This window comes from Myotis daubentonii, chromosome 6, assembly GCF_963259705.1.
Source record: "Myotis daubentonii chromosome 6, mMyoDau2.1, whole genome shotgun sequence".
Taxonomy (NCBI): Eukaryota; Metazoa; Chordata; class Mammalia; order Chiroptera; family Vespertilionidae; genus Myotis; species Myotis daubentonii.
This window is the reverse complement of record NC_081845.1, coordinates 29114091-29130342: the sequence shown is the minus strand read 5'-3', so window position 1 is coordinate 29130342 and position 16252 is coordinate 29114091. Positions and strand designations below refer to the sequence as shown.

At 35.0% G+C, this 16252-nt stretch overlaps 1 protein-coding gene across 8 annotated transcripts in view; it reads left to right on the top strand.

Annotated features, from left to right (window-relative positions):
- The window catches only part of HIVEP2 (HIVEP zinc finger 2), a 180708-nt gene that overhangs the window by 140165 nt on the left and 24291 nt on the right, over window positions 1–16252 (top strand). For 7 of the 8 annotated variants that reach the window (XM_059700529.1, XM_059700532.1, XM_059700528.1 and 4 more), the window contains 2 exons: window positions 11879–11972; window positions 15717–15761. The gene's annotated coding sequence lies outside the window, so the exon portion shown is untranslated. Of the gene's footprint in view, window positions 1–10421; window positions 10562–11878; window positions 11973–15716; window positions 15762–16252 lie in introns of those variants that run through there. The other variant, XM_059700533.1, reaches the window with a different exon arrangement.

The window sequence follows — 16252 nt, the reverse complement described above, 5'->3', positions numbered from 1 at the left end:
AACCAGTTAAATAAATATGTATATTTACTTATAATTTTTTTAAGATGAATTATTTCTGGTAACATTGTTTAAGTCATGTTCTTCAAGTTATTTATATGGGTGTGAAGAACACAGGAATTAAGCCAATATGCCCATATTGGATATAGGTCAATGTTGACAAATCCAAAATTATGAATCCTGTACACACATTCTCTAGCATTTGGGTTTATTTGAAAATAAAGATCAAATTAAATCACATGCAACTGGTTCATTGAAATGGCACTGAAAATGATTTTTAGACTAATTTGTTATTTAAAATTTTAGTAACATTTAGGACATTTGATGCTTATACCTTAAAAGTAGAGGTTGGTTAGAGACTTGACATGCTTTCTGAGCAAATGGGTTCTAAACTTGTTGAAATACATATGTCCAAATCTGATTTTATACCCTATGGATGCTAACAAATAAAAAAATATTCATCCAACCCCTTCACTGGATTTGTGTGTAGGATCTGCCAGTATAAGTTATCTGTGTCCAAGAATATGTCAGGCGTATTTACCATGTGTGCTGCTGAGCTTTGACAGTAACTGAAAATTCGACCATGTCTCAAAGATAATATAATCTGACCATGTTATTTCCATATTATTCATATGCAATTCCTTAGAGAAGGAAAATGATTAGTTTCTCTTGAGTTGTGTTGTATGTACCTTTTCTGTTATATTTATGAAATCCTCCCTTTCCTTGGAATCAATACAGTCGAAGGCTGAAAGAAAAGACAAATATTTGGGGAGTTTTCACATTCCTTTTATATACCTGGAACCAATTAGTTTTCACAGTTGTGCTGCCCAATCACGATTGAAATGTAAATATATGTTCAATTTTCGAAACAGTGTCCAGCTACATTTGTTGTGTGTTTTTTTGTAACAGTTCCCATTCTTGAGGTATGTATGTATACATATTAGTAAGCGTGAATATGATGGGAACCAAAAGTAGGAATAGTACTTGAAACTAGAAATGATGTTAGTGATCAAAATATATGCCAAGAAGGCCTGGGTACTTCCTAGAGCAGTGGTTCTCAACCTTGGCTGCACATTAGAATCACCTGGGAATCTTTTTAAAATCCTGATTTCTGGGCCTCATCCTCCGGAAATTCTGTTTCTTTGTTGCCCACCCCATAACAAAGAAACAGAATTTCCGGAGGATGAGGCCCAGAAATCAGGATTTTAAAAAGATTCCCAGGTGATTCTAATGTGCAGCCATGGTTGAGAACCACTGTCCTAGAGGGAGGCTTGGAATAAACACCTTAGCTTTCCAGCAGCCAACCTAAATGGGGACACTTAAAAGGCTTCAAATGTCGGACCTATAAAGCCAGTTTTCAGTTAGAATAAAATTATTCTTTTTAAAAATGTATTTTTATTGATTTCAGAGAGGTAGAGAGAGGGAGAGAGAGATAGAAACATCAATGATGAGAGAGAATCATTGATCTGCTGCCTCCTGCACATCCCACACTGGGGATCAAGCCCACAACTCAGGCATGTGCTCTTGACTGGAATCGAACCTGGGACCCTTCAGTCCGCAGGTCGACACTCTGTTTCCACTGAGCCAAACCAGCTAGGGCTAGAATAAAATTATTCTTGATTTGACACACCAGATAAATTTCTCCCATGAGGATTAATTTTAAATAGACAATTAAAAATTGTATACCACACGGCTCCTTTTTAATGCTAAATAAACTAGAATAGATATATTACCTTGACCATAGTAGCAATCAATGCATATTTTGATAACCATTGAATTGGGGGTAGCGGGCTGTATGTGGTATAGAATCATCAACAATTTTTTTTTGATAAATTATTCACTAAAACACTGAAAAAAATCACCTTGCTCACTAATGATACCATAAAAAGTGAATATTCAGGCCATCAATAAATATTTAAGTGTTGATAGAATTTAGCACAGCATGACTATTACAATGTCTTCCTTGGTGTAGTAATATAGAATTATGAGATACAATATCTTTAATTGTTGTAATTTCTTCCCCCACAGGAGTCCCCCTTCATCCCATTATCTTTAAAAAACAAACAAACAAACAAACAAAAAAACACCAGTAGACATCCTGATTACAACAACCATGATTGGGAGAAATTACTGTTTTTATTTCTGAGTGAAGAAAAAAGGGTAAAAAAGATTAAATAAATTGTCCAAGATTATACAGCTCCAAGGTATTAGAACCAGTACAGGAGTATGGATTTCCTGACTCAAAATCCAATATTCTTTTCTTTGCACCTTTTCTCCCTCATTCCAACAATTTTATGTTCTTTGCAAAATTGTGTTAAATTATTATATTAGTCTTCTCAGTCTGCCGTTTTAAAAAAGCCACAGACTTGGTGGTTTAACAGAAAAGTATTTCTCATAGTCCCATTCTGAAACCCAACTTGGCTTTCCGGCAGCCACCACCTCACTGTGTGCTCACACAGCCTCTTCCTCGTGTGCATGTAGAGGGAGAAAGTGAGCGAGAGCTCTCTGAGGTCTCTACTTATGAAGACACTAAACCTGTGCGATCAGGTCACCACCCTTATGACCTCATTAAACCTTAGTTACTTCCTTAGAAGCCCCATCCAAATATAGCCATATTGGGGGCTAGGGCATCATATCTGAATTTTGGGAGAACACAAACATTCAGCCCATATCAATTATGAGAAAAATTCATGTCGAGGAATGCAACCAGGCACTCCTTCCTCATTCCTGTGCCTGGGGTGTAGGTGAGGCTCTCAACCTAGATATAAGGGCTTAGGTTGGTTCTAAGCCAGGCTTGAGTGAACCATTGTCATCTTGTACAGTTGCCTCAAACTCTAAGTTGGCTCTATATCCTGGTATTATCTGGAATTGTAGTGACCAAGGCCCAGGCTAAATCTCTGAGGGCAGCTATAACCCATAATAATAACAACCACAATAATACTTGAACAATCGCCATGTACCAGTTACTTTCGGCTAAGTGTTTTGGGTTCTTTGAATTTAATATGTTTTATTGAAGTCTCACAATTGAATGAGATTGATAGGTGATATTTGATATTGTTACTTCCTTTATACTAAGAGTTCATGGTCATGTAGCTGGTGAATGCTTGATTCCTGATTTATTTAAACCTAGGTGCTTTAAATACTACCCCATTCTGCCCTTCAAGTTAGCAAGTAGGCCAGGATCTTGATAGTCAGTGAGGTAAATGTGCTCTAAGACTGCAAAAGATAGGAATATTCATGAGCAAACCCAAGGGATGGCTTTTTATATCTCGTGAGCCATTGATGTCAGCGTTGTCCTACTTGTCTTCACCATCACTGAGAGCAGAGGCAGAAGTTTGTGGCTGAAGCATTGCCCTGATGCTTCAAGTTCTAATCCAGGAGTCATCTTTCATTTTCCCTGGTTTTCTATTATCTTCACATTTCTATGTTTGGAATAAGTAAAGCACATAGACTCAGTATCACACATCACTGGTCTTTAGCAATTAAAATGACCACTCCAATCAATAAGGAGACAGGAAAGAAAGCATGAGAAATTGGAGAGTCCAAGTTAAATCAATAGTTTATTGTTCACATTTTGGGTAAAGAGATGTAAGCCTAACTCTCAATTGTTTAATTTAATTACTGTGTTGAACTGAGATCCTTAACGAAGGGTAAAGTGGTTGGATGTTTAAACTTATTATTTGGTTACAAAAAATACATACTTCTGTTTTGTGTGTGTTTTTTCTACGTAAGTGTATAGCATTTAAAATGTATGAAAAGTTTCCTTTTGTGTTTGGTAGCTGAAAATGTTCTAGAAATTCTAAAATGAATCCTTTTTGAGATTGGGGTTGCTCAAGTTTTCCGAAGTCCACTTACATGAGTCACTTAGATCCGATGGGTTTCAGTATCCCTGACTGTTGGGTATGGTGTTGGACTTGACTAGACCCCTTACAAGCTCCATGTCTGAAGATATATGATGCTCTTTCTCAGTCATTAAGCCAAAAGAGTGTTTTCCCAGGTTCTGGACATACACACATGGTATATTCACATTCATTTCTTAGTTCATTGATTCATGTATTCACATTTATGTTATTCATTCAATCACTCAGCTGACAAATATCTGTTGACTTTCTACTCTGCCAGCCATTGTCTTATGTCCTATGTAACATTCAGTTGGCTTTTTAATTTTCAATATAGTTCGTGTGTGATGAATATAAGTAGCTAATTCAGTAAGGTAAGGAATCTGTATTTTGGATATTAACTAAGAGTTTGATCTTCTAAGACTCAGTAACATTTCTAAAATTAGTGTAGATCACTGTTTACATTTATAGTAAAAAGGAAACCTCTGCAACTATGCTTCAAAGAATATTTATACAGGATATAAAGATTTTTTAAATTGTCTTAAATGTACTGGTTTATAATTCATTATCTACAGAGTTTTATTTAAAAAACAGGTAGATTTATATATTTTATTGAATTATTTGATATGATAATATATTATTTGCATATATTTATCGACTTAGATAAATTTTGCAAATATTCTTTTTATTTATTTATTTTTTCAATATGTTTTTATTGAGTTTTAGGAAGATAGGAAAGGAGAGGGTGAGAGAAACATCAATGATGAGGGAATCATTGATCCGCTGCCTCCTGCATGCCCCATACTAGGGATCAAGCCCCCAACCCAGGCATGTGTCCTGACCCAGAATCAAACCAGTGACCTCTTGGTTCCTGGATCAGTGCTCAACCACTGAGCCACACCCGACCAGGCAACAAATATCCTTTTTAAATAGCACAATAAGAATAGCGTTCTACCTAAAACTGTTAAATGCATTAATTACTCAGGGCAATGACTGTTTAAACTCATCAGGCCCCTCAATTAATTCTAGCCCCTTTACTCAGTTAATTCAGAACATCTTAAGGGAACTTCTGAATTTATTTTCTATTGAAAAGGTTATCTTGCTTTATTATTTCTTTCTTCCTTCCATTCTAAAACAGAAAATTTTTCATTCTTTCTTCTGAAACTGATCCTTTAATCTATATTTTTGAGTTCTCTTTTCTTTCTCACTTTTACAAGAGGCTTTTACTAATTATAACTTGTATCTTTTCCCTCTTAACTTCAAGCTTTCTTTTTCTTAAAACAAATGTCCTCTCAATTTGATTCTTTTTCAAGCTAAACATTTGCAGAAGCTGGCCCGAAAAGGGCATGGAAAGAGATGAGATATAAGCATAAACTTTCTAATGTGTCTCTATGACTGTGGCACTCATTTGCTTAGAACTTCTGGTGGCTCTCATTATGAACCAAATCAAGCCACCTCCTTTCTTCCTCAACCCTAACTCAAGTTGCCTGAGTATGCTGAATATTTTAATCACACTGACTGTTTCTTCAACATCCCCTGCTGCTCTTTATTGCAGGATATGTTCACATTAAATGCTTTTCCTCTGCATTTCTAGTTGCCAAATCCTAGCCTTCTTTCAAGATCTAAAATAGTGTTTCTTAAATGAAGTATTCCCAAGCAACCTCTTGTTTCACTTGTTTTTGAACTCCCATTTATGCCTCTATTGCTTTTATAGCTTATTGTTTATATGTTTTTTCACCCATTAACAGGCATGAATTATATCTTATTTATATTTTAGTTTCATGTGTGTGCATTATTCTCAAGTCCTAGTTGGTGTCATTGAAATTGACTTAAATTGCATATATCTGTATTTAATTACATATAAACTTATACAAATGTATACATTTGGTAAATGAGACAATAATATCTGGATTCAAACTCACATAAAAATGAAATTTGCATATTAATAATATTTGACTTGATTTCGTTAATATATGAGCTTTGGAAAAGATGTGATTTGAATGAGTGGATGGACCAATAGATGGAATTCTGAATTGTCTAACAGAGTTTGTCCAGTGGGATCTTATAAACACCTGCTGGAAATGAGTATTTTTCTAGCCTTAAACTTTGTAGGCAATGATATAGTCCAAGATGAGTCTGAAAATATGAATGCCATTCAGAGTTTATCAGTATGCCAGGGAGTCCCTGAATAACCAGGAAGCACAGGTAATTATACATCTTTTCTGGTTATTTCATTTGGGTAAAGTATGACTTCCATTTGAACTGCTTATTGGGCCTTTCCTGGTTGTTCAAGCCCTGTTTGATCATATGCTTTCTAAAACTCTGACAATAACTGATGTTCAGGTTATTTGCTGTGTGCTAACTTTATGTCCATTTCTAAAGTCTGGAAGGATAGTACCCTGTAATTTATTTATTCTTTGTGCTGCACCAGTCCTGGGCCAGTGTTGAATCAAAATTTTCTCTTTGATTTACTAAGGTTGTATGCCTCTTCACTGGCAGGCATACTGGTCATTTTCCCGACTTTGTTAAAATTTTTAACAGAGGAGAAAGAATTGATGATTTCAGAAGCTCAGTTATTACAGGTGGTTATGCCTGTCTGGTTAGATTATATGTCATAGGCCTCACCTTGATTTCTTTTTGAAGGATATTTATTGTGTGTAGGCCTACTGTAGGAAGACTGAGGGCAATTCTTTTTCATCACATCTGAGAATTACTTATAGAATGAAATAAGGAATGCAGTCCAAGTTTTCAGCTGTGCTTTTATTGCTTTTTGTATTATTTGCATTGATGTGGGAGGCTGCTCTTTTCTAAGAGATGGATTTTTCTTCAGACAAGGTCAGCCTGTTTTGTGTATTCTTATGAATATAATACATATTTGATGATTTGATTTCTCTATTTTCTTTGTTTACATAATCCAAAGTTAACTTTGGCCTTTCTTTATGCTAATTTGGCATATCCAGGAGTAAAAGAAAAATTGGAGAAAGAATCATGACCTTGTTTACGTACACCTGGAGCAACCAAAATAGTAAACATAAGCACTTAAAAGATAAAACATGAGAAAACAATACTTTGGAGTTAGGACTTAGTTATGGCATATTTCTCATTAGGGTAGTAGTCAAATATTGCTCCTTTGGTCTTCTCCTCAGATATTTAATTAACGAGTAAATATTTAGAATAGCTTTGCAAGATGTAGTTATTTACCTGCCACAATAGCATTAAGGGATAGAGTAGAGGGAATTGAAAGGAAGGAAAATAAAAATAAAAATAAAAATAAAAATGGGAATGTAAAAATAAAGATGTATCACAAATGAGAAAACAGAAAATATTTTTAATTATATGAAACATCTAATTGGCCTTGACTTTTTGCAAAAACAAGACAGCTTACATCATTCTGCAGAACTAGTGCCTGTGGAGATGGGGTGACCAGGTGATCACCTCCATGGTAAATTCTGGATATTATGATCCAAAGTGTTTGCCTCTATTGACTGTCAATGAAAGAACTGCCCTTGCTTTGGAGATGATCTCATGACTTGACTTAAAATATTTACTTTAAAAAGTTTTTAATTATTTGAGTATAAAAAAGCTTGATAATGGAAAATAGGTTATGCTAAAAAATGGTTGAGAATGAAATAGTTTTGTTTTGGATACTAAATAATTTATTGCTTGTAGAAATTGATTGCTTTGACAGCTAATTTTGCTACCATGTACTCATTTTTGAAAAATTAAAAATTTCACTTTATTAAAATTTTCATTTTATTTTCTATAAAAATGGACAAACAGTTCAAAGGAGCACAGGTTTTAGCTACTGTTATTTTCTTTGATTAGCTCTAAAGTACGGATGATAAATGTCTTGCTTATCTTAAGTTCAATATTACTTATTATTCATTTTTCATTCCTTTACTCAATCAGTGCCTACAATAAGGCCAGGTTAATAAGCTTTAAATAAAAGGAAGTAGGCCTGGCGGATGTGGCTCAGAGGTTGAGCCACCTACCAAGTGTCTCTTACCTTACCATTCTAGACATTGCAAAGTGGATCAATGGGCCAATTTAGAACCTTTTTTCTTTTCCTTTTCCTTTTTCTTTTTCTTTTTCTTTTTTTGGTGGAATTGATAAAGTGTATCTTGAGCATTGATTTATTTTTCAGTACCCATCTTTACCTACTACTTTTAAATCTCTTCTACTATATTCTATAAAATAAAAATAGCTCTTCTCTAATGTATGAAGAGTAGCATTCATTCCTTTATATGTAATACTTAAACACTCCTTTTAACCAAGAAACATATTGATCACATCTTGTTTCCAGCTCCTCTGCCATTTTTCATAGAGTTATGCAAATAATTATTATTTTTAATTGTGACAACTCTCATCTAAAGTGTAACTCGTTTATCTTATCAGCTCTTCTATTAAAATTATTATCTAGTGTGTATTTGTTTAACTTCAGAAAAAAATAAGAATGACTGAAGGTACTTATATTTGCATGAGAAGTTTGCTAATGAGACTTCAATATCTTGCAAGATTCATCAAAAAGTCATATTAAATTATTAAACCATAACTTGTCTTAAAATAATTTGAAGTAATAAAGACTTAAAATAATAAAGCACACTGCCAACAATGGATAGTTTAAAAATCCCTCTCTCTGCCTGCCTATCATCTATCCATCTATCTAATCATAGCTCAATATAACCTCTGACCCTTGCTTAGCGTAGTGATTTAGTGATAATAACCTTTAAGCATCCAAGAATAAATATCTAATGCCAAGAATTTTTTTCTAAAGTAGAAAGGCTGAGAAGCCACTGAGAGAGAAACAATAATACTCGAACTTTTCAAGTGTTTGTTACAAATAGGAGATAGAGGGTTGGAAAATATTTTTAAGGAACTCTTCCACAAACCTACAGGTAACGGAAGACTCAGTCTATATGTTGTTATTAAATTGAAAGGTAATTTTCACCTCACTCTGAGGAATGGATTTTAAATGACTGGGGATATTTAACAAGATCTGTTAACACTATTTCCTGAAAACTTGTTAGTTTTATTGAATATTAAATTTTCATTGCATAGTGATTTTTTTGAATCTAATAAGCTGAAAGTAAAGTTAAAGAAATGAAAAATCTCTTTCTTTTGTTCCATTGTTTAATAGTGTAGTGTGTAAACTGTTGATTTCTTTGGAACAGAAACATGAGTTGTCATACCACATTCTCAGGAGCTGTTGGAGGAAATATTTTTCTTTTATTTTGTTAGAGAAACTAAGGCACAAAAACTCATCTAAAACTAATGCATAAATACTTTTCTGAAATGATGATTATCACGATGTCTTTATTATAATAGTACCAATAATTGCCCCCCTTGGAGAGGCCATTACTGATTCCAATTTGCAACAAAATGATTTGTGCAAAATCTCAGAAATTGTTGTCATATCTCTCATGTTAATATTGTCTAAATACACATATGTAATATCTTAAACAATATAATAAAATAAAATATTGTCTAAATCTTTGCTTTAAAATCACACTAATTACCTGGAAGTTTCTATGAGGTAAAATATAAGTACATCATTATCACTGTTTTTTTAAGTTCATTAAGGGAAAAATCAGACATTGACAAAGTCATGAGTTGTAAGTCATATGACAGAAACAAATTCTGGATCCTCTTTTGAGTGAAAAGGATTTTTTGTATTCTAAAATTCCAGAAATAATCCTTGCCAGTGTTTCTCAGTGGTTAGAGCATCAGCCAGCACACCGAAGGGTCGAGGGTTTGATTCCCCTCACAGGCAAGTACCTGGGTTGTGGACTTGTTCCCCGCCCCCAGTCAGGGTGCTTTTGGGAAGCAACCACTTGATGTGTCTCTCTCACATCTATATTTCTCTCTCCCCCCTCCCTCTCCCTGTCCCTTTCACATTCTCTAAAAACAAAAATCAATGGAAAAATTATCCTCTAGTGAGGATATAAAAAAGAAAATTCCAGATACATATGCATGTTGTGAGACAAGTGTTTTCTGTTGCCAGTAACCAGAGCCCTAGAAAGTAAGGCTAGAAAAGCAGACTCAGAACTGAAAACATCGCCCTGTCACCACTTGTATGGGGGGTTCTCACCTGCTCTGCTTTGCCTGTGGAGCTTGTTAGTGGGAATGGTGATTTCTGGGTTAGGGAATGGTTGGGAGCCTGTCTATAGTTGCTCCACAGTTAGAAGTTGTGGGCTAGCATCCTGAGAATTATGTTCTCCATTTCCCTTCTTACTCCTTAGTTCAGTGACTATAGGATTGCCAATCATAGGTAGTGACTCAATAGTGCAAGTTATGGTTCCATATATAGAGCACTATTTATAGAATCTTGGCCCATTTTTGTCCTGGTGAATTTTGCTCGGAGTGTAAAGTAGCTCGGTGACTTATTTGTTTTCTGAAGGATGCCATGCTTTACTTTAGCGTAGAGTCATATTGCCAAGGTGTAATTGTGGTGTGTATTTTTTAAGTTTTATAACTTGATTTTTTTTTTCCAAAAAAGAGGTGCTACTTGGTTTGTTAAAAATATACCTATAGTTAATTATTTATTATCTTATAGAACATATATGTCCTTTCTTTCTCTTTTTTTAGGACACTGCCACTATTCCCTTGGTGTTTAATCAATCATGCTCTTTGGTTCGATGAAGCTTTCAGTTTTGAAAATAGTAGAGCTTGTCAAGTGTCATTTTAAGTGCCAGCAAATGGTTGATTTGAGGCAAGAAGAACAAAGTGTAAGAAAGAAAATAAATCTAGCATTCGCTTAATAATTTGCCCTTTGCAGCAACACAATCTTATCTGACCACCCACATTCATCTGGTTGCTGATGTGGTTCTTGCTTCCATTGCAGAAGCTATTTTTGCACCTTTTGTGTCTTTTGAGGAACTGAGTGGGCCTGCTTGCTTAGAATGATTCATGTCTCAATGTGCACAGGGTGTCCCAAAGGGCTACTGCAGTGATGAGCAGAGTGGAGGGGGACAATTAAGCAAGCTTCTTCCTTTAAGCACTTTGAACGTTCTCATGAACTGGCACTAGATTAAGGCCCATTTTAGTTGTCATGTATTGATGCTTTAGTCCTTCCTAAGAGACAGTAGCTTTTCTGGAAGAAAGTGCAATATTTTTAAAAAATGAGAAAAGCCCAGCCAGCATGGCTCAGTGGTTGAGCATTGACCTATGAACCAGAAGGTCACTGTTCAAACATTCCTGGTTTGGGACATATGCCCAGGTTGCAGGCTTGACCCCCGGTGTGGGTATGCAGGAGGCAGATATCAATGATTCTCTCTCTTATTATTGATGTTTCTATCTCTCTAGCCCTCTCCCTTCCTCTCTGAAATCAATAAAAAAATGTATTTTTAAAAGAGCAAATATACAATAACCATCTAGGGGAGTTTAAAACATTTATATAGGCCTTTCATACTTGGTGCTAAACCATCTTAAGATGCTTAACTGATTAATCTGTTTGGATTAAATAGTATGAGTGACCTTCCATGCCTTTCTTTGGGTCAGACTTGGATAAATATTAATTCTAAGTATGAGAAAGTCCCTTTCTTTGCTACTTACTAGGGTTTGTTAAGTATCAGGATTTTACTTTGGTTGGTTTTGGCTTCCTATTTTAGAGATTAATTTTAGCACAGAACATAACATTGCTGATGTAAACTATAGAAAAGAATTTGCTACAAGGACCTGTGACTTTATCCTGTGGAGTTTAGTTTTGTGAGAATCTCAGCTATAGCGCAGAATTGTATCCTGGACTCTGGTGGCATAATTTCTATGTTAACTTTTAACTCTAGCCTTATTTTCTTAACGGCCTCCACTTTTGCTGTTACTGCAACTTCTCTTTTAATACAAGTATTAATTCCAAAGATTTAAACTATATTAGAAGACAGGAATTTTTTTTCCTTAGGGAAAAAAGTAAGTCTTCTTGAGAGATCCAGTTCAATTCCTCCCCCTGCCCCCTCAGGGAAGGCAGTTTCTGTGAGTAAAGAATAAGCATGCCTATTGAGTTCACTACAAGTGTCATCATTGTTTAAACCTTCTTGTTCATCTTTTAGATTCCCAGAAGTTGTGCATGAGTTGCTGTGGGAGAGTTGGAACTGTGGAAGGCAAAGACAGTTGTGATGCAGTTTGGTGATATGAGGATAACAGGTTAATAACTAAAATTTATTCTTTAATTCTATTGTTTTTACATTTAACTTAAAAAGCAGTTTGGCTATGTTGCATCCATATATAAACTTACTTTGTCATCAAATCTGGGGTAACGATGTATATGCTATTTAGAGAGAAAAGTGTCATGAAGATTAGGTTTGACTTTATTTTGTTTTTCATGAGAGACTAGGTTTAATTATAATTTTTGAATGAGATAGCCTCATGTAGGAGAATTTCTTTCTGGCAAAGTTTATTTTCATGTCAAATTCGACTTAGTAGTAACTCCTAATTACTTTTGCTTTATAATGGGAAAACATTTCACTAGAAAAACAAAATTGCAGATGTAAAAATATTGCAAAAAATGTATGACAAAATATGAAGATTCGCAAGCCACAGTCAAATAATAATATTTTTTCTTTTCTCCAAAAGTTATCTGAATTGCTTGGCAGAGTTTTACGAAATATCAAGTATCTTCCTCATATTGGTGACTTGCTCATTTTAGGGAAAACTGGGTTGTTATGGGAATTTTTGCTAATAAAAGAAGCATTTGTAATGACTTTGGCTCTCAGGAAGGTGCCTTTTTTAATCCTTCTGAGGAAATAAGTCTGTATTCAGCTGGACTCTGGCACTGGTCACAGTTTTTAATAGATCCTTTTCCCCCTTATATGTGGCAGTGACTTGTGGGCTATCATTGTTAAAGCAACGGTGCTCTGAGATACTCATCTATGTCTTAAAATATTTTGTGATTGATCTCTGGCTTTTGAAAAGCAAAGGTGCAGAAATGGCCTCTAAAATTTTGTTCACTAATTATCATAAGACCTATGTTTGTTTATAAGTGAAATGGTAACACTAAATTCTCACACACAAAAAAAGACCAAATAACCATTTTAATTTTTCTAAATGTTTCAGTATTAAAATATTGGAAGTATTGAAGTGGTGTCTGTGGCCAGTCATTTTATACCAGATGTTATTATTTAATGCTCACTTGACTTTTGCCACCACTCAAGTAATGATTAATTTCCTGAGGTGAAGTTTTTTTCTAAGATAGTGTTTTTCTAAGCAAAAGATCCCAGATTGACAACCCTGGACACTGTGGGCCTTTATTCATCTGCAGAGCGAGCCTGCCTTCCTGCCAATCCCACCCAGCCGCTATCCTGAGGAGACCTCTGTCAGGGTCTGTACGGGAGGCTGTTCTGTGCCTTTCCTTTCAGGGCCTGTGTGAGGAAATGATTGAACTGCTTGCCAAATTTGTTTGAGTGGGACTGTGAAGAGGGGCCAAAGGACAGGGCACACTTTTAGGAAATTGGCAACTCTTCCATGAAGTATATCATTTTCTTTTCTTTTTCTTTTTTTTTTAAAAAAAATGCTTTTATTGATTTCTGTGAAGAAGGGAGAGGGGGAGAGAGAGATAGAAACATCAATGATGAGAGAGAATCATTGATTGGCTGCCTCCTGCACAACCCCCTTTGGGGATCAAGCCTGCAACCCAGGCATGTGCCCTGACCAGGAATTGGACCATGACCTCCTGGTTCATAGGTCAACGCTCAACCACTGAGCCATGCCAGCTGGGCTCATTTTCTTTTCCTTTGCTCAGTCCCTTTAGTTCCATTACCACTGAAGTAGCCATGCAGAGGGTAGTATCTTTTTCATCACTACCTCTCTGAAAAATGTGCTGAGCCTGCTAGATACCGCCTGTCTTCACTGACTGGTGGACTCCTATGGGCTGGAGCACCTTCCACAGAAAACCCAAAAGTCATATCCTCTGGCAAAACATCTTACTCCTCCCGTAGCACTCAAAGACATTAGGGAAAATTTTAAATGGGAATGTGAAACCATGTTTGGAATACCTCTTCTTTGTTGGCGATGAGTGCCAAAAATGACTTCGCATGGGTTTGGTTACCATAAAAAGAAATCGCAGAGAATGAAATGATAGCTGGCTGTTTTCATGTGAGGATTGCTCTCATACTGCTTTTCTTTTAAACATATCAGATGAGTGGGGAAACTGGAAATTTACTTTTAACATGCAATTAGAGATGAAAAGTGAAATGAATCTAGGTAGATATAGCTAACCACATTACTGTAGGTCTTTACAGCACTAGGGAGCTCCATATTGAGAAATTAAACTAAAACTGCAGGTGTGTATAATGGTACATTTGATGGCTTGTGATGATATTAATAAGGTCCAAAGAAACTGTTTCCCAGCCTATAAGCATCTTCACACACTTAAGTAATAAAATACAAGCTTGGGAATTTATACCATTGTTGGTAGAGGTAGATTACTAAGTAAAAAGTTTCACCTCACAAAAAAATGACAAATGTCATTATCAAACCTTGGATTAAACTTTGAAAACCTTATGGTTTTGAGGTTAAATTTTCTTTCCTAAATGTAAGTTGAGGAAAGCAGTAAAGAGATTTTGAACACTCCCAGCTCCTGCTTGGTGAAGAGACAGTCATGCCATGCCCTGTAATACATCTGTGAACACAATGTACATGACAGAGGGTTTGTTTGTTTGTTTGTTTGTTTGTTTGTTTTAGTTTCCAAGAGAAAGCAGTGGTAGACAAGAGATTAATGAAAAAATCCCCATTTTTCATGGTTAATGAATATGATCAGTAAATTCCCCAAAGGACTCATCACTCATTTTCTCTCCTACTCAACCTTTTTCTATATGTCTCAGCAGGAAGGAAACTGATTTTATGGGTAACAGTTTGTTGGTGATGGAGAGAATATCCTCAAATATGTTTAAAATCTAATGTAAAAGGTTCCTGTGAAATAGGAATGATTTCCATTTCCTGAGTAATATTCTTAAGCCTTTTACTGAAGTGCAAATTTAGACACTGCAGCTCAGATGAATGTAGACCAGAGGGACCCCCAGAACTGCCGGGACCTCCAGCTCAGAAACACACAGAGCTTTTCCTGAACGTCCAGGAGAAGGGAACATGGCTGGGGGGGACCATCTGATTTTGTGATAAAATGGAAGGACATATTAGGTAGGAATCTTAGAAATTTAAAATGAAGAGATTTTTCTGACAGAAGCTATTTGCATAATTGAGTCAATGTGGTTTTTACTGGGATCAAAGTTTTGAATTTTAAAAATGTTCTGGATAATAAATTATATTGGATACACAGTAAACAACAGCATGTTTTCTTACTTTGATAAGCACTGCCACATTGCCTACCCAACAAATCTCTCAGCTTTCATCATAACCGGTACAATTGAGCATTGAGGTTCTCAGAATCCTCTGGGTACTACATTGACCATTGGCTTATGAAAGTTGAATTTCACTTAAAATTTACTGGTTTCTAAGTTGTCAAGTTCTCACAGTCATCTGGAGGACTCCTTTACTTGCTTGTGATGTAAATTTCCTAAAAAGGAAATGTATTCTTTTAAATGTTCAAACCTCTAGGTTCATAAAAACCCCTACTATTCTCCACTTTTTACTATCTAAGGGATTGGAACCAGGCTAATTGTGTCAAAAAAACTAATTTTTTTTCATATAATTTTATATCTTAGAAAAGGTTACTCTGAAGTTTTTATAACTTCTCTTTGAAATATTTTTGGACACCATGTCAATATAAGGTTTACTGCTTTAATGCACTGTATTCTAAGAAGTTACTTGCTTTTATTCTTTAGGCACAGAGCCGTGTGAGTTCGATAGATAATGAACTTTAAATGGACATTTGTTTGCAGCAGTGTTGTGGTCTAATGGGACAATCTTTCCTAACTGCATTTATTTTCTACACAGGAAGCATCAAGACAATCATGCCCATGAGAACTCCAATCCATTCAGGTAATCATTACCTTTGTAAACAGTTCCAAAAATATGATTTGTCTCCCACATTATGAACATGTTATAGTTATTTATTTGTCTTGACTTACCTGCTTTTTCTAAAGTTCTGTGACAATCTTTGATTCTTATAGACTTCATCTAACTCTACTAATTCACTATTTTTAAGCTATAACTATATCTATAGTACATATCATATATTATGTTATATATTTATACATATGTATAGTGTTATATTAAATATTTATAAATATACATTTTATATTAATCTATAAAATACATCTACATAGAGAAATATGTACACCAGCATACAAGAACTTGGTTATAAATAGCTATAAATTTATATTAATGGAGGCTTTAAACATTTTTATGATTTCATAAATAATATTTATCAAAATTTTTCTTTAAATTCTTTTCTAACCAAAATTAAGGTGTATTTAAAAGAATGACCACAATTCAAGCATTGAAGAGATTTATGCTTATGACTTAATGCT